General features: G+C 37.2%; 1 long non-coding RNA gene across 1 annotated transcript; it reads right to left on the bottom strand.

Moving 5' to 3' along the window:
• Positions 1-13,047: 13,047 nt before the first annotated feature.
• LOC115494103 (uncharacterized) lies at positions 13,048-15,057 on the bottom strand. Its single transcript, XR_003959121.3, has 2 exons — positions 13,395-15,057; positions 13,048-13,245 (listed from the first exon to the last, which is right to left on the bottom strand). It is a non-coding gene; the product is annotated as an uncharacterized lncRNA (long non-coding RNA).
• Positions 15,058-20,246: the final 5,189 nt, after the last annotated feature.

The following is a 20,246-nucleotide window of genomic DNA, read 5'->3' as shown; positions in this document are numbered from 1 at the left end:
AATATGCATTCTTCCCATGGGCTGAAGTTCCTCAGGAACAGCTTCAGGATAGAGTCCATTCCACAGGGTACAGTCCTTCAGGAACAGGCTGCTCCAGTGTGGGTCCCTCATAGGGTCACAAGTCCTGTCCACAACCAGCTCCAGTGTGGGCTCCTTTCTCCAGGGTTCCACAGGTCCCACTGGGAGACAGCTCCAGCATGGGCTTCTCCTGGGGTCATACCCTCCCTCGGGCACACACTTACTCTAGTATGGGGTCCTCAATTGGCTGCAGGTTGCTCAGTGCTCCCCCATGGGGACCTCCATGGGCTGCATGAGCACAGCTGCCTCACCATGGTCTGCCCCACAGGATACAAGGGATTCTCTGCTCCTGGAACACCTCTTCCCCTCCTTCTGCACTGACCTGGGTGTCTGCAGGGCTGTTTGTTTCACATATTCTCGCTTCTCTCTCCAGCTGCTGCAGCACAGAAGTTTTTCTCCCTTTTTAGGTATATTATCCCAGAGGTGCTTCCACCACCACTGGTGTGCTCAGCCTTGGCCAATGGCAGGTCCATCCTGGCATAGGCTCTGCAGGACATGGGAGAAGTTTGTGGCAACTTCTCAAAGAAGTAGCCCTCCCTGACTACCAAAACCCTGGCACACAAACCAAATACAATGCCATAGACAGGGCAGTAAGCAGAATAGACACTTCTGAAAGCTTCACTCCATACAGATAATTTAAATGTGGGCCATTGAATTCCCTCAGTGTAACAGAGTGAGCACAAAGGGAAAAGACTACAACCCCAGAGTTTTCTTTGAATGTGGATGTGGATGATCTCAAAATGAAGTTGTGGGTTTAGAATACAATGTTTTAATGTAGAAATTTTTCTGAAACATTGCTAGCAGACTTGTTTTATATTCAGTGATTCATGCATTGTATTATGCTTACCAGCAAATTTTTCACCTATAATGAGTATAACATATTACTGTCTTTTTGAACAGATGGATGGGATAATCCTCTAGGGAAGAACCCTGATACGAATATAGGCAGCTGTTAGTTCCCAGTATGCAGGATGCACATCACTCCTGCCTCTGTTGCAGGTATGGTAATTGGTATAAACCCAGGCTACAATTAGTCCAGGTCCACTGGGAGTGTCTCATAATTCTGAACTTTCAGACTCCTCAACAAATCTGTTTAGAACTTGGACAAACTTCTGGTTGGCACCTTCCTTGTTTCTGCTGTACCCTCTGGAAAGACAGCCAAAGGCAGCTATTTCTCCTGCTAGGTGAAATAGCTCCAAAGGTGGCTTTGTCCCACAACAAATGACTCAAGTTTCTTGCTGTCTTCTCCCCTTGGGTACAAAATTTTGGGGCTCAAACAAAAATCCCTTCCAGCTGGTTGTGCAGTTCCATGTGTTGTTCTGCCTCCTTCAGGACTACGCAGGGAGTGGAAAATCCCCGTTTTCCCTCACAGCTTCTTCCTTTAGTAAGTGTGTAGAGACAGCAGTGGAATGACCTGGAGAGAGGAGGCTGTGAAGTCCAGCAAAAAGAAAAAGCTGATGGGCTAATGACATCAGATTCTCTGCCACAGGTCTAGTGGGAAGGATATTTATAGAAAATGCTTTTGTAAGAAAGAGGAGGAAGGAAATAAAAGACTCAAAACCAGAAACAAAAATGGAGAAGGAAAGATTTCCTTCCTCACATCTTTCATGCTTTCCACCGAGAAGGAAATATCATAGATGCTCCATACCACCAAACTGTAAACACACTGGGAAAAAAGCACTGGCTGATATGTAGCTCTCACACTCATAAGACCTTTTTCCTTTAACAAGAACATAAAATCACTGTCTCAAAAGCTAAAATTGTGTATAAATCTCTTTACAGTTTGTATTTTTAAGGGAATTTATACCAAAAAGCTGGATAAGTGTGAAACCCTACTGTTAATGTGTACATTTCACCAGCCTCTAGTACTCAGGATTGCTGATACAAAGTACATAACCATAACAAAACAAAGCTTACATGAATATGTGATTCTCTCTGCTATTTTGTCTGTTAATTTGTTCCTTCAATTTGTCTTAGAGCTGCTATTATTAACATCACTTCTGTTTTTCTACTTGAATAATTTGTTTTCCCTAGACTAAGATAGCTTTGAAAATAAAAATTGAGTCTTGGTGAGTTTAATATTAATTCCTTATTATTAAACAACTAAGATCTTCTTTATATATCTGGAATACAAATGCATATGAATAATGCCAGCATACCTTTAGGAAATTACTATCATCATAATGAAACACTCCACTAAGAATAACAGTATATTTGCAAGATAGTATCAGGGGGAAAAGTGTAGATGTTTGATTATATTAATATTTAATATAAAATGTTTAGAGGCCATAATTTATTGTATAAATGTTCTTGAATATTAATGAAATATTGAAGGATTGACAAAAAATTCACATGAAACCCTAATGCAGAACTGAAATCTGTGAGCCATTCCTTTTCATAATTCTCTTTGATTATCCAGGAGTAGATGTGTGAAACTATTCACTGAACAGCAATATCTCAGACTGAGGGCAACACAGGGTTTGGATATAAAAACACTTAGGTTAATCCATATGAAAAAAAAATACATAGTATATTTATAAAGCTGACAATGTGTGCATTGATCATACAGTTAAAAATCTGATTCCAGTCTTTAGGACTGGCAGAAATATAGTGTAAACCAGAAGCCTGTCTTGAAACCTTACATCTGGCATATGACTCTGTGTGTTTGTCTAACCAGAAGCATTGTTCTAGAAATCCTATCACTACATGAAGCTCCACCCTGTGATCTCAAGTGTTCTGAGAATATGTAACATGCAAGACAAGGAAAGCAGGCCAATGACTAATAAAGTTATTTTGATTGAGTCAATAGAATTATACTACATTAACATCTTTGTTTTGCAGCAGCAGAAGGATAAAGCAGTTCAAAATTTGCTACGTTTCTGTTAAGCTTTCCTTATTGTTCTTGGCTGGGACAGGAAATAAAAACTAGTAAGTTGTCGTCTCAAATTGCACAAGCAATTACATTCTTTGAAAACAATTATCTGCATGAAATCTCTTATAGCAGGAAATCACAAACAGAAAGAAATTCCTTCACAATGAGAGAAAAGTCCAGACTACTTTAAGTACTTGTTTTAAAGTACAAAAGTTGCCACAAAAATTGATTCACTAATCACTGTGATTCCAGGTGCCTGTCTTGACAGCTGACTGATTCCTTTAGCAAGAGCCTAGGAGTATGAGGTAAGGAAAAAGACAATTGTCTGAAATACTAACAATTAAATTTTCTATCAGACAATGTGTAATTAGTCACAACTGATCACTGAAGAGAAACACAGAGAACACAGAACAGGTGATCACACATGTATTTCAAGTTCATACTTTAAAACAGCGGTGTGATACAGTGAGAAAAAATGCCTGGCCATTTATAACAGCATTTATGACAGAGCAGAAGCACTTGAGAGGAGTGGCACAAGGAAGAAATCACTGGCAGCTTAGATGCTGAGCCGGACCATTTACAGCCTGTTTACACTAAGCGGCAGGATGATAAAAAGTCACATATTTTTTTCCCGTTTGTTTTTCCTTTCAGTATTCACATGTCATCATATCAGTTCTGGAAGCTGCTGAAATTCCTCAAGAGCTCCTCATTTTATAACAGGATTGTATGTTCAATGTATATAGTGTACTTTGCTCAGTGAATTAACGGAAATGCAAAAAAAAAAAAAAACCACCAAAAAAAAATCAAAATAATAGTTCATAAGTGTCTCTAGATGAGCCCTTTCCAAAATATGTCCTTTTTAGCTCTATTCGAAATGAGTAGAGAAGACTGAAGAGAGAGGAGAGGTGAAGAAATCAGAATGCTGCAGATTGTCTGACCTCCCTGAGCACAGTTGGATATCCCAAGTAACTCCAAATTCCTGAAGGAAAGAGTCTTTGTGATCTTCAGAGCTCAGTGGCATCCTCATCTGCCATGCTGCAGAGACAGCTACTGAAACTATACTTTTAAAATAATAACAACAAGCAGTAAGAATGCCACACATAAAAATATCTTACATATCAGCTCCATCATATTTTCTCCAAAGCTGAAACAGTTCTTGCTGTATCAAAGAAACCTGCATGTTTTAGCTTTTTTTTTTCTTTTAATTTGACTCTCTAAAGATGATAAAATGAGGAAGGCACCTCAGTTTGCATTTTTCCTTGGTATGCTGCTTTTACACAGCAGCAACCTTCCTTCCTGACTGTAATAATCTCACCCTGCCCTTTCTAACTCTGTCTGCTATTACCCTTTTTGATGGTACTGCAGATTACTAGTGGTCATAAACTGCAGGTTTTACACTTAATCATGACTTATTCATTTCTGTCAATGTCATAATTTAGATCACCCCTTTTCCAGCACAAGGGCTGTCTCAACATCTAAAGGAACAGATATTTTGCCAGGCTTTTTTCTTATCCAATTATCAAGCTAGGATAAAAATTATAAAACAGTGATTTTCTCTCCAACTTCTTCTCTTTTCTGCTGACCTTGAGGAAGCTTCATGCCTGTTGCACTGCATAGCAATTCTTCTTAATAATTTATTTTGTGAAAATTCAAAGTGTGTCAACAATTTGTAGGGAAGGTGACAAAGCTAATTCTGAAGGAATGCATTCGATCTACTCAGCCAGACTCTGCCAGCAAGAAATGCCTCTTTCACACCTGTATTAATGATAGTTTAGACATGTGTGTTCTGCCCTGATATATCAGCAGAAGCTCACCTTATCATGGATGTAATTAATTTAGCCTTGCCTGAAGCAAAGAACACAGCAGGTATGTCAATCTCTGCATGGCTGAGCTGGCTAATTCTTGTCTTTTCATGATGCTGCTAGACTTGGGAGTGCACACCCAGAAAATGTTGTATTCTCAGGTTATGCTTCTGGCCTTTCTTGAAGACAATGACTTCTGAATTGACACCAAGGCAGTGCAGATGACAGCATTTAAAGGCTAGAAATTCTTATGTTCTGAATTGATAAGTTATGAATTATACTGTATGAGTTATAAATTGTGGAAGCTTTCAGAAACATACTGAATTAGAAGTTTGTACTCATTTTACATTTAGAACCATTTTGCATAAACACAGAATTACCCTGCTATTTGAGATATAAGGCAGTAAATAAAGTCCTGAATTTTATGATATGCTGCATCTCCCCCTCGAATCCACGGAAACAGATCCCCTGTGGAGCCCGGCCAGCTGGGCAGTGGGGCGAGTCGGGCAGAGGGAAGGAACTTCTCCTTGGATCCCGGGGGGCTTGGAGAAGCTCCCACGTGAGTCCAAAGATGAGCTGGTCCCACAAGCAAAGGAAAGAGGCGCTCTCCCTCAAGATTAGTTCCTAAGCTTAATGAAGGCCTGGAGAGATCCCAAGCCACATCTGACCTCGAAGGGCATCCAGAGCAAGAGGGAGAGATCCCTGCCCGGAGCAGCGAGATATGGGGGGGGGGGGGGGGGGGGGGGGGGGCAGGGAAAACCTGACCAGCCAATGGGGGAAAGACATGGGAGTGGCTCTCTGGGGGCAAGGCCTCAGAGTGACCACTGAGGAGGGGGTGGGGGAGGAGTCCCAGAGCCAGGGTCCAGTTACCTGGTGACCCTGCCAGAAGGATCTGGACAAAGGGGAATGGTCGCCAGGTGATGGACACATCACCTGGGAGGAGACAGGGGGATGGGTTGGGGTGTGATGGACATACAGGTACTGATGGGAAAGTTGGGATGAACCAAACAGATACAAAGAGGGGATATACAGTGCAGACACAACTCTACAATTATGCACAGATATTCATGCTATTAGATTGTCTTCCACGAGTGGTGCCCACAATTTATGTCTATACTGTTCTCCTTGTTTACTCCCAAGGACCACACCAGTGTAGACATGGCAGTGTGAAACATAAAGACTATCATTCATTCAATCAGTCATTCTTTCATCTGTCCATCTATCCATCCAGTGCAGTGTGTGGCTCCAGACAGCTGACACAGTCCAGGGAACTTAATAGGGAAGAGAAGTCAGTGGTTAGAATGGGAACTGGCACCGTTACCAAGGAGAACAAACCTCCCAAAACAAATACTATCACTGCGAAGGCTTAAACAAAATATCACATTCAGCCCAGTAGTAAATACATCTGATTGTGTGCATGTCAGTACTCAGTTTATATGGGAAAACATTAAAAAATTGTTTTTCCTTAAAAAAAAACATTTTAATAATTAAAGGCTTTAATTTATTCAGGGCTCAAAATACAGATATTTCTCTTAAAGGGAAGTTTTCAGAAAGACATAACTCAGTTCTCTGTCTCTGTCTTTTGAAGGGCTGGAGAGAAATGAAGATTTTTAATAGGAACAACTCTGTACTGAGATGCTAACACATCAGTGAGGAAACACGGGTACAAAGACACTTCTTATCCCATCTTTTCTGTACCTTAGGCAAGGTTAAAGGGGTTATTTAATTTGCATATTTAGTAAATTATTAAGTTCTTCTACAACTACAAATATTTCATTTATATACAGGAAGACCTTTATTTTAACATCCAGAGAAAAATTCCTATGGGACAGTGATTTCACAGACTGTGGGATATTGTTAGCAGGGATAACCACAACTTAGAATTCTTGCTTATTTCTTTAAGCTGTTAAATTAGATTGACAAATATCACATAACATATGCCATGTAACATAATTTGAAGAAAGAAAACTGGACAAAGTGTTATATATTTGATACACATTTTTATTTCAGAAAGATTTCCTTGGCCAAAAGATAATATGAAAATAAAATAGAAATTTAAGTACAGCAGTGCTCATTTATTTTAACAGGCACTATATATCAGGTCACTATTTAGTTTAATATATTTATCATTCAGAGGATCATGTATCAAATATTATGATCACATACTTTTATTTGTTATACAGCAAGTATCACTCTTATTCTTCTCTTGCAAAAAATGGAACAATACAAAACTAAAACTGAGATAGACAACAAATAGATAAATAGATAGATAGATATTTACATAAATAGATACATTTGAGAGCTATCAAAAAACAGGTGCTTTCTAATAGAGGCACAAACTTAACTTCCTTTGTTAAGATGTGATTTTTTTGTAGATCATGTATTTGGGAAAAAGAAAGAGGAAACTATGTAATTCTGATGGTTCATGCATGGATTTAGGCCAATAAATATAGGACTGGACCAATTCACAATCTCTTTTGCCTGGGTTAAGAAGGACCCAGTTGATCATGCAACCAGTAAGGGCTTCACTAATTCCTAACTCCTGGGGAGTAAAGGAATGCTCTAGAGGCCCTGCATGGTTAGGGGGGCAGGATGAGGACATTTTGGCATCAGCTCAGCTGAGGATGAACATTTTTGACCCAGACCTGTAGCAAACAGATGACTACACAGCAAATCCATTGCTTAAGATGAAGACGGAGTTGAAAAGTTTCATATGGCAGCTGTGGCAGCCTTGCAAAACCCCTAGATCCTCTAGATCACTACAGTAGAGGGTATAAGTGGTAGCCCAAAGGTGTGAACTGGACTTTAGAGTTTACCTGAGTTTTGACGATGCGTTGAATTTGTCATCAAATTTACAACCTGCCAAATCAATACCATACTAAGTGTTACTGTCATCCTTTGGCTATAGGCAGAGTTGATGTTGTTGAATGCTGTCTCTGCTGAAGTTTTATGCTGAATGCTTGTTCTTCCCTGTTTTCTTAATTGTGTTTGTTTCCCTGGATTGCTAGCCCTCTCATGGCATGAATCAGTAAAACACTCAAGCACCAGCCCTGACTGAATTCACAAAGATTTAAAATTTGTTTAAAGTGAGACCCATCAGAACAGCTCAGTCCAACAGCAAACTCTGAGCAGAAGCCCACTGACGGTGTCAAAGACTGCCCCTGTTGTGTAAACCACAGAATTTTGTATTTCTACTTTCTGCCACACTAGATCCACAAAGAACTTAATTTGACTGTGCTTTTATAACAAAGAACCATGCCTGTCTTTTACTAGAACCAGAACTTGTAATGGTCTAGTCTCAGAACTAAATGTGTCTTTTCAAATGTACTTAATTCAAAAATTTTGTTCATGAATAAAAAAAAAAAGTCTGTCTGTTTGGTACTGCATTCCAGTACAGATTGTAAGCAAATAGACAAATTAAAGTGAATTGGAGCTTTCAGTCCCTTCTCCTATGTAGCTATCCTTGGTGAATTTAACTGAATCCATGAATAAACCTCTTCTTTTAAATTAATGTTGGAAAAGAGAAAAGTTTGAAAATATTACTAGTGACCAACTGCCATTCTCCTCTATTAGAAGCAGCCCCTAATGAATCCTGAAGGTATAAATGGACCTCTATGTGTCTCAAAAATGACTTTTTAAACAATAGGGAATTCACACAATTCTGTGAGGTCTAACCATAAATACAAAGAAAGATATGTGGGATGGGTTTTCATTTATCCTGTTGTTCTACATTTTCCAACATTTAACAGTGCTTGGGGAACTGTGTACATCCATTATATGTGGTGGTGTAGAGACCCCTTTACCTACTCAGATTGTTACAAAGGGAATCTAGACTAATAATGAATAATAAAAAAACTGACCATACACCAGAAGCACACTGTGTTTCAGGGTTGTAGGTGTTGTGGCAGATCTTCAGTTATGCCACCCAGATAATTGCTGATGACAAACTGTATATTCTGAAGCTGCTACACTCCCACAAAGGGGCCTTTGTTTGGCTCAGTGGATGTATGCAAGACTTCCTGCTGTTCTGCTGCCAGCACACTGCCATCACTGAGCCCACATTTCCAGCAAAAACTAACCCACCCTCCCACAGAGCAAGAAGTCAGAAGACCTCACACTGAGAGTGCATAGAGAGCAGCTGTACACAAAACTCTGAAGAGAAAGTTTGCTGGAGCCTCACAGTCCATTATTTGAAAAAGACAGCGTGAATCAGCCTGTGTGTTCCTGAAGTGATGCTCCAGAAGCAATTCCACAGCAGTAAATGCGACCTCCCTATTGGTGCATTGCCTGACTGCACTTAGGAGACTGAGCCTGTTTCTTCAAATCTCACTTCCATATCGAAGTCTTATCCTGAGCAGTACCAGAAATAAGCAACAAAAGCGTGAGGCTAAAGGACAGCATCTTGCTAAAAAAACCCACCATTCTGGATGTCTCTCAAGTGCATATTTGCAAGTGATTTGATTTTTAGAATGTGTGAGTGTGTGTCAGTTTTCATACAGGGGACTGACTGCAGAGAGTTCTGCTTTTTGCAAAACAAGACACACATACATATATGTGTATATATATGTCTCTACACAGACATACATACATAGGAGTCTAATTTTAGGCTTCCAGGTGCAAATATTTTGTCTCATGTCTTTTGCATTCACATATCCCATGACATGTATCTGCATAACACACGTAGCCTAAATAAACATATAGTGCTTCTAATAGCCCAAAGGTATTATTTCCCATATAATAGGCATTATTTGCTACTCCATACAGAATGCCTGCCCTAAACCCAAAGCTTACTTTGTGTCTGCGCTGCAGGGAATCTATCTCACATGGCTGAGGACGGGCACCACACCATTCTGACAGATGGGTCTGATGGCCAGGAGACCATGCATGTATATCCAGTGTGGGTGAGACTGAGGAGAGCCTTTGCCAGGGAGATTTAAACAGCTTTCGGCTGTTTCAGCTACCTACTGCAAGGAGAAGGGTGTAGGTTTACATTACATGAGGTCTATGCAAGTGCAGAAATTGGAGAGGAAGCATCATGTGCTTAAAGAAAATTGTTCAAATAGATACAAATCATAGGCATTCACTGAGAAAAAAGTGAAGTGGTGTTATGGAACTCCACACCCCTCTGGCTCCCCTTGGGAAGACCAAGCACAACTCGTCACGACAAGTTAATTTGTCTGAACATGCCAGCAAGGGTGCAGAAACCTATTGCACAGGCTTTCTTCCTGTCCCAGAGGCACATAATATTTGGTAAAGCAAAGGCCTAACTTTCAAGTAACAAGAAGATACTGCGCTTCCATATGGTATAAAAATCTGCACAATAAAGGAACAAGTTCTTTTGATACAAAGAATGTGAATTTAGTTGGTATCTTTAAAAAAAACATTAAATGCCCTGTGAACAATTTGGCAATTGCATGAGTAAAAGTTAAAATACTGCTTTCAAAAATTATCCCCTTATAGAATTTGCATCCTGAGGTCAGGTCTGTGTGTTTGTACAGACCTGAAGAGAAACACCGTACGGGCTGTATTTATTCAGTGCTCTGAAAACTTGAAGCACAATCAGTGTCATTTTCTTCACAGTAATGCATTTTTTTCATACCCACACCCAGAAAAATGTACTTTAAAATAAAATCTGCCATCTAAAAGCAATTAAGTAGTATTTCGACTGTTGTCTTGAACTACTTTTCAATTAAAAATCAGGCACTGATCAAACATTTCTCACAGTATATGGAGTGACAAGTGAAATAAGCTTATGGAAGAAACATACTTCAGTATAACACACATTCTAAAAAACATTTTGTTTGTTTAGCAAACTAAGTGGACAGTACATAGCAAAAATTGCATATAGAAAAAAAAAAGAGGGAAAGCATAGCCATATTAAGAAGTTCTTCCTATACACAAGCTTAAGTGCCAGGTAGAGCAAGGGAACTGGGAAGCACCAAAAAAAATTGTATTAGGTGTTGTTGGCTGTTTTAAAAATATCCACTGGGCTTTCTTTTGAATTACAAAGTCCGATTCCTGTCCTTGCAGACATTAAAGACATTTTGTTATCACGTTTCCTAGGATGAGTGTTTTCCTCTGTTCTCAATGATCACCCAAAAAGATGATACTTTCAAAGGAGAATCCTTCCACAATGAGTGGATCATCAATTAAACTCTTCTGACCCCCTCCTCCTCCCACTACAAGGGCTCATGCTTTTAGGACTGATGTGCTAAATCTTAATTACGTAGTAATAGTAATAATTTTAAAAATAACAAATGAAAGTTAAATTCTAAGTCAGCTGCAGTCACTGTGTTGAAAATGGCATTTTATTATACTGGAAGCATGGGAAACCAAGGAGCAGTAAATCAGCTTCATTCCTGTTCCAGATTTTTCAGTAGTTTTTATTGTGGTTTTTTTTTATTGAATTAACCCTTGAGAACAGTGAACAGAGGGGTGTTTTTGGAATGCACTCAGTATTAAAGAACTTAGCCACAATGCAAACACATTGCAGCAACAAATTTGGGCTTGTGCTTAGCCTGAAGCTGTAAGAAAAGGGCAAAGGTGACACAGAGAAACTTTATGCCTCCCTGTTTGGTGTATTGATGTAACCATGAACACAAGCTACCCTATGCCTCAAGGGATGTTCTGGCATCTGTGGACAGCTGAGATGTTTACACATATTGTGCATTGTTGCTTCCTGCACTGTGAGGTATGGAGCTACCATGGGAGTACTCCAGACCCACTGATTCCTTGTAGAGCAGATTCTGTCAGAAGAGAGTTGATCCTTATGGATGTATTCCGCAGCTTCATCAGGGCACTGCAGTCACAAGTGTGTGTGTGTACATATCACCTATTTCTAAGTACACTGTCATGGTTTGACACTGGCACGACATACACCTTTTAAAATCTAAATGTACTTCATAACTTTTTGAGACCTGAAGAACATAGTCATTTTAGTTCTCAGAGTTTCTGAAGACCTCTAAGTTCAGGAACATACTGTATTATTATCCAGATGATATCAATACATTAATATCCTGCCTTCTGCCATCTCAGATATTTTTCATTTGATCTTTGGAGCCATTTTATTATAAACACAATTCATCAAATAAAAAAGTGATCCTCTTCATGTACCCTTCCAAATTCTTAGTGTTCTTTTAAATGAAGGAAAAGCACAATCTAAAAAGTGTTGCATTTTAAAGTATATTAAATTAAGTGTACAGCCTTATGGTAATTAGAGAACCTGTTGTCTAATATAGACATTGCAGATATGTAAAAATTATTTGAAGTGTTAATGCTTAGCTACATATTATCACTCAAATTACAAATCAATGGTTACTTTGGGAGAAAGAAATGAGAATGTATTTTCAATCAAAATCAACCACACAGGTTAAATGGTTGTATCATTTAAGTATTCATGTAAATTGCTTTTCTCTTTACTTGAACATGTTCTATAGATTACAAAGCACACACATTAGGAACAAGCCAGCGGTGTAATTCTTTGATGTTTAATTTAAGCCTTCATATGTAATTTCTAGACTACATTGCATTATTAAATGAATTCTACTTTAAGGTACTGCTTTTTATAATGGAATTTTAAAAAGGAAAAAAAATCTCAGATTTTTTTTTTTTTTAAATTTCAGTGTGAGTCTAGTACATTCTTGCTATCAAGAAGAACCTCAATAGTAAATTGCATTCTTGGACTTTCACATGCCTCAAGAAAATCTGATTTAGAGGAAAGGCAAATTAGCAACCAGTGAAATAAAAATTTACAAAAATTACCTGGTGGAATAAAAATCATTTGCAAGCTGCAGAGAGGTCCACAACATTGTCTTTGGCAGTCTTTCTCACTCCTCCTAAAAAAGCAACCTTGCAGTTCCTTGATGCTGTTTTCCAGAACCTTTGTTTTAATTCTTGTTTTTATCTGTAGGTAAATAAGCCCTTTCTTACAGAAAGTGTTCTTAGTAGGCTGCATATTGAACAAGTAATGCTTCCATTGCTAGCTGAATTGCAGTGGAAGCCTCCAAAATGTAAACAGAATTAGACCTTGGTCATGGGTGCATCAGCACCTTCCCTCTCTCCTGTCCTAGGGATGTGCATGGGGGAACTTGGCAAATCAGAATAGAACTGATTGGTTGGTTTTGTTTTGAGCAACAAAGTAGACTTCATCTCCTGAACTGACTTCTAACAGATAAAAATAAGGAAATCTTTCATATGTTTTCAAATCTGGATTTTTTTTTTTTTAATCTCACTGCGCTGCCTGAAAACAAAGTTGAACAATATACCAGAAGATAAGAGAAAAAAAGTGTCAGAAACTGAGAACTGAGTGATGTTTTATTGTAGTATAACTGTATAAATTAAGGAAAATAAGAATAGCAACTGTGCATTTCATGTTTAACTGAGTTTCAAAAAACTTAATTTATTTTCTGGACAAAAACTGGTTCTTCTTTAAAATCAAAACACATCTTTATTATTCTTTTTTGCCCAGCATGAAAAGATTTTTTTGGAGATATTCTGTTATATAAAAGAAAGAGAGGAAGAAAAAGTTAGAATAAAAATGAACATTATAACTTAGAGGAGAATTTATAATAACAGACATATTTATTTTTGTGTTTTGTTTTGTAAATTTCCCATATGTTCATATTAATAAAAGGAGAACTCACCAATTGAACTTGTTCATACTTTTTATTCTGGTACTCATTTAATCATCTCCAGTTGCCATTTCCTGAAAAGACATTGCATGTCAATTAAGAATGGTAGTAATTTCTGATGGAGTGGAGTAATTTGTAACAGGAGAAAAATTTAAAATACCATACTAAAGCTATCAAAATTCATAAGGTACCAGATGTTTATCAGTAGGCTCCCTATGTAGTAAAGCAGAATATCACTATAAAATCAGAAAATATTTAAATAATCCTGAAATAGTGAAAAATTTAATAAAGATATCTCATCAGCAGACTGATAAGAGTGGGAGTAATGTTATGCAAATTAAGCTCACAGTTCTTCTACATCAAAGGAACTATCAAAGCCAAATCAGAGAGGAAAGAACGACTACCATCTGCAATTCAGATCACCACTTCTAGTTCCATCATTAAACTTAAGAAACATTGGGAGCATCCTACTATTAATTCTTAACATTATTACCTGTTTTGGCTCTCTAGAAGTTACTGAGAGCTTCTTAAGACTAGAGTCTACTTTTTAAAATGGCAAGACTATCCCTTTCTGGGACTGCAAAGGAGAATGGTTGCTGGCAGCTCACTTTTCTTTCTCCTTTTCCCTTGCCAGGTAAGAACAGGTAATTCTTACAGTCTTTTTTGAGTTCATGTCGAAGCAGAGCAGCATTTATGCAGCCACGTCTTCTGCCATGAATTCCAGCTGCCCAGAAGTGCTCTCACTTTGCCTCCCTGCAAACCATAAACTTTAGAAAACAAGAGCTTAGTCCACATCATGGAGGTAAAGTGTCCTATGCCTTGTAAAACACCTAAGAAAAAGAAGTAAAAAAAGAAGATAAGCTGCAGAAAGATGGGAATCCAGCTGGGAAATTAGTACTTGATCAAGTCCATGCAATTAAGATGCTTGCAGAGTTTGACAGTGGCTTCCAAGTTTTGCCCCACCTGCTTCCCCCTCCCCCCCCCCCCCCCATTTTATTTCCATATGGGCAGTGCTGTGCCTCACAGGACCTGTGAAAAGAAAACAGGTTTTAGTTCTGGAAGGATCCCTCATGTTAGCTGTCTAGGTAGCTGTGTTGAGAAAGCAGTTCTTTGCTACAAGAGGAATAAGGATCTACTTGTCAGAGTGTTTCCATTTCAAAGTGAGACTGTCTGAGCTTTTCTCTGTTGCCATTAATTACTAAGTAATAGTGCACCCACACGAGACTAATCTAAGGAAGCCCTTATTCTGAATTCTTATGTTAATAGTGGCTCTCCTTTGGCCATGAAAGTAAGTATTGATTTATGTGTTCTGCAGCAAGGTCTCAATGGTGTCAGTAAAAAGGTAATTAAAAGTGCAAGATCCATCTCTGGCATCTTTAGCTATCTAGTAGAAATTGCCTCTACCTGAAATTTTTATGTGGCCATTTGATCCGTACCTTGTCAGATGTCATCTACCTCTATTATGATTCAGATATCATTAATTAAAAGCTAAGCAAGGAGCATATTCTGACAGCTGCTAGGTCAGCAATATTCAAATATTGCTAGTAATCAGTGAACAGGGCCAACTCTTTTATGGTGCTCTTGTGTACTACAGAAGAGGCAGCAAAGGAAGATCCTTTTGTATATATTGGCACTTAGATTATTTTTGGACCTCTTTAGGCATCCATTTGCAGCCTGCTCTTGAATATGGGAGCTTACTAGAGAAAGACAGAAGTATCCATAATGGCTCCCAACCCACTGTCCCCTCAATGTATCAAGAGCAGAAAACCCACAGATCCTTCTTCAACCTCTCTTCTCTGTAGATGACAAGAGTCATTGAAGATTAGTGGCTTTCAGATTCTTCAGGATCACAAATAGTCAGAACACAGGCTGAGGAAAGCAAAAAGTTGGATAATAAAAAATCTGAATATACTATGCCTGGAATCCCAGGCAATCAGATGAGAAAATGGGCTAAAAAGAGTATTAAAGTGACATATAAATTTTAAACTAATTTAATTTGGTTGTAAGTGAAGGCGGTATTCTTCATAATCTTGTAGTGGATTAAAAAACCAAACCAAAACAAGACAAAACAAAACATTATCCTTCACTTTACAAAGGTGAAAGAGCCATGAGCTAGATGGATACACAACCCACACAGATGGATTTTTTGCTGTGAAGTTTATATGTAGCTTAGAAGGTTTCTTCTTTCCTAGGATTTAGGCAGAGGGTCTGGTAGCACACGCACAGTTGATGGAAAACAGCTCCCCCCCAATTACTCAACAGTTAAGAAAGAAAAATAAACAGCACAGCAAACTGTGAAACTGATCTAGAAGAGCATTAAAATTAGACATGGACTCTAACAGCACCTAAATGTACACTAGCCAAAGCTTGATGTTTCAAAGCTTCATTTTGATCTCCTGCAAGAATATAAATTATTCTCATAAGTTATCTAAATACTTAAACACTTTGTTATTGTTGTTGTTGCAGACAAATATAAGCACAAATGTCTACTGAAATATTCATTTATTTAACATAAATGAAAACACTTTCAGTCATATACTGGTTCAAAGGTATGACCAGCTTTCTAAAGCTAGGTGATCCAAAAACTTCTATAACAGAGAAAGGTTCTGTCTCTTTTGAAGTATTTGACTGTTTCTGTAGGAATAGTTATATCATTGTATATTTTATAGTGATATTAGTAAATCAACAAACAGCCATTAAAATGTCATCAATCTTTCCATAGCCATGATTGTTCTAGATTAAAAGAAGTCATTTTACTGCAGTTAAAACTCCTTACAAAGCAGTGTGAAGTGAAGAAGATTTTCTGTGAAAGGAATCATGTTGATATAAAATTACTGTATAAATGGACATGTTAGCACATGCAATATAATTTTCCATGCAAAAAAAAATTCTCAGATAAATTCCTTGAAAGAAGAGAAGAAGCACATCACAGAGTAAAGAGCAATTAGAAAAGATAAAATGAGGAAGAGAAGAGAAAGAACAAGAGGAGTTATTGTTCAACTTCTGTTGCACTCATATTTGATTTGAAGGAGGAAAGGCACCATACTAAGACCACTGCTAGGTACTCAATTTCTTTGTAGTTTGAAATTAAAGTGAAGTTAATTGTAAATATTCATAAGTTACTTAGACTAATGCATGTGCAGGGAGGTCTAAATATTTTAATGATGCATTTCACTCTGTAAGACTACAGGCCTGGAAGGTACCTTCAGAGGTCATCCAATTTAGGACACACTCCCAAGAAACTAAATCTGTACTACTGCTTATGCATACTTGTTCAACTTTTTTTGAAACTTTTTATGTTTATATAAGTACAGATTTTTGTCCATACTTCTAAATAAATTACTTCTTTTTATTGTTCTATTTTTATGTGCTTTCTTATTTTGTTGATTTTATCATATCAGAACTAAAAAAAAAAAAATCACCAAAAACTGAACATATGAAAATTTAAAACTTAGTTCTGCACCAAGCTGAATGTAATAAATCCCCCTTTTTGTGCAACTGTAAGATAAGGATATTATAAATTGGCAATAAGTGTATTTCTGTTAAATTAACTTTTTACATTGATTGACCAAAAATCACAGTTTAATACTGTACATATAGGAATGCATGTAAAAATTTTAGACTATTTAATATACAGAGAATGATAACTGAAACCATGGTTAAAGTTTAATGTGGTAAATGGCATGGGGAGAGTAAGAAGGACTCATACGTCTACAATTTTCTCTAAGGAAAAAGGGGGAAAATAACCTGTTTAATTCAAAGCGGTATGTTCAAACCAATCACAAGAAAGAACTTATGGACTGCAAATATTTTGTAGCCATAATTTTCTAAATATGTAAGAGAAAGTCAGGGTCTAATGAGAAGAAAGTCTTCTTAAGCCAACTACTGTTGCTAGTATAAAACAACTTCATTTCCTTTGAGGAATGCATGTGTCTGAAACCTTGCCTGGCTTTTCCAGTTGTTCCAGCTCATCTGATCAAAGATACCACCTTTTCCTACTTAGTTTTTCAATTAACTTTTATCACATGCAGACACAATAGTCACAATGCATATATATGTTGAAGGATAGCAATATTTGTGGTTTAGGGTATATGGTAGCAGTATGAGGCCAGAATGAAACTTCCAATATAGGTAAAACTATTGGGTTTTTTTCTGTGTAGCATTTGGTCTCTCCTGCACTCTGAAAAAAGATGTGACTACATTGCAGGTCAGCATTTTCTTTTTAAGGCATATGTCTTGTGTTTGATGAACAGAAAACAAACCTTCCATTGTAAATATACTGCTCACAATTTCACATGAAGGTCATCAGTCATGGACAAAGCACAGACAATTCCATCATTTGTAACTGTTCATTCTATAGAAAATATGGCTATCAGTTCATTGCATATTCATCCTAGAACTGTAAACAACACTTTCTCCCTACTTGTTTCCCCATCCACTTAATAAATTGTCTCAGTTAATGTGTTATGAAAAGCCTTCCAACAGCTTTCTGAGGCAGTCCTGCATCTTTGCTAATGGTCCTTAGTTTTAGCTGCCACAAAAGTTGTCTACTGGCAACACCTTTGTGAGCAGTTTTGCTTTGCCTATTCATAGTGCTCTGATTGGCCTCTCACAAGTCTCAGTATTAATAAAGACAAAATTTCCTTCTTTGGGATGTTTGCAATATTAATTTTTATCACCAGATAGTTCATTATGTGGTCTAATATAATGTAAAAAGCTTATGGTAAGTAAAGATATTAGTCTCAGATGCACTGAAATATTAATATTCTTAGATACATGAAAATATTAATATTCAGGATATAACTAATTTCTGAACGTCATTTAGAAACAAAAAACCTGCAGATGAATCAATGCAAAAAAATAACATTTCTAAATGCATTACAATGAAGAGATATGCCTCATGGATGGATGATTAAGGAATCAATTCATTTAATCATATATGAAAAGAGAGAAAACTAGATTTTAGTCCTGCCGAAGCAATCACAGTTGGAGAGAACTGATGGCTCAAAGCTAGTACTGAAAAACTGATATAAAGGGAACAAAGCCTTGATTGCTCTTACTTTACTAAAAAACTAAGGAATGCACTTTTTAAAAACCCCTTGTATACAAATCTTCATTAATAGAGATAGGAAATATTTGAATGCTTCATTGCTATATCATTCTTGATATCATAATTCGGAGAAACCAATAAAAAAGCTCAACAGATATTTTGAGCTAAAAGTATTTCCATCTTTAAATGTAACATATAACTTCAAAAACAGAATAGTTCTCTAATAGCAGTAACTTTTATGAAATATAGCACAAGATATCACAAGTGAAAAATGCATGGTGAAGCACAGAAATTGACAGATGAGAGAAATCATAATCCATGTGGTAGGTGTTGGTATAGACTGAAATTATTTGACATACTTTTTTTTTTCACCTCAAAAGGATAAAGCCACATCTTATAAATAAAAGAATAATGAGTAATGTATCTAAAGTACACTGCACTGTGATTTTATCATAAAAGTTCATCTGAGTTCTAGTTAGTCCCCAAGTGACACTTGCTGGTCAAAGTATTGTCACAGTAGATCTTCCTGTAAAGGTCTTGCAATCCTAGATCCTTACAGTCTAACATTAATATAATTCGTATCACTCATATCATTCATAAGAAAGAATTTATTCTTATGGTATGATAGATTTGTCAGACCTGTGACTATCTTTTGATATTCACCCTACTAAAAAGGGCAGTTAACTCAGAAACTATTAGTTCTCTGTGAACTAAAACTTTAATAAAATTAATTATACCTACAAGACGGCTGACTGGATTGGCTTCTCTCTTGTAACATAACAATAGTTTTTATATCACCTTGCTGTTGGGCCTAACATTTAATTATTACAGAAGATTAGATGTTAGTCCTGGCAAACAGCGGTAGAAGTAGAGAATAATTCAAAGTAATCAAATTCCAACAACAGACACAAATGGAATACAGGAAAAGAGATTAAATGCAGTATGCATTTCAGCAAGTTCAAAAAGAGTGTTTTTTCCTAACAAAATGTAAGGGCAGGTTGCAATAGCAGTGGCATTCAATCATGGCTCAGCACAGCCACCAAAGCTTATGAAGAATGTTCCAAATGAGCAGAGAGAGCTTGAAGCAACATGTAGCTGAAATATACCCAGGCAAGGGAAAGAGGCTTTTGTAATGAAGTGGTTGTTTGTCATGCAATCTCCATAGTGTGATGAAGATATTAAAATTTCATATCTGGCTAGAGAACAAAATTTGGTCCTAATCTTCACTGTATGCTGCAAAGATAAGGCATCACATGAGCTGTGATACCTGCTGTAGTTCCTATGGAAGTCCCTTCCAGTCATTACAAACCAAAACCTTCTTAAAAGTTGCGCAAATTTTCAAATCTATTGGACAATAGTTTTAAGTTGAGGAGAACACCTGAGACAATAGTATTGGTGAGTGTCATGCAAGAAATACTTCTGCTAGGTGAAAGCAGTAAATAGGGAAGAAAATTAGACACATCATTAGAAAAGCAAAATTTCAAGTCAGTATTTCCTGAGACCTAATATGAAATCTTTCACTAAGTATTGGTAATTTGAATTGTAGCACTTAAATAAAAATTTTTAAAATTTGTTTAAGAAATGGTCTCAAATGGGTTTTATGGCATCTCACATGCTTCTGATCTGACTGCACTATTGTGAGAGATTTACTGTCAAAAAGACATTACCCACCTCTGATTGAGAGGTGAGAATGAGATCAGCAGAGGCCATTGGTGAAACTTCAAGTCTGTACACTAATAACAATGAATAACAATAACAGCTGGAATTACTGTTTTTTACCTGGAAAAGTATTATTTTTGGGTTATTAATTGGAA

Source organism: Taeniopygia guttata, chromosome 2 (assembly GCF_048771995.1).
Source record: "Taeniopygia guttata chromosome 2, bTaeGut7.mat, whole genome shotgun sequence".
Lineage (NCBI taxonomy): Eukaryota > Metazoa > Chordata > Aves > Passeriformes > Estrildidae > Taeniopygia > Taeniopygia guttata.
This window is presented reverse-complemented; position numbering and strand designations above follow the sequence as displayed.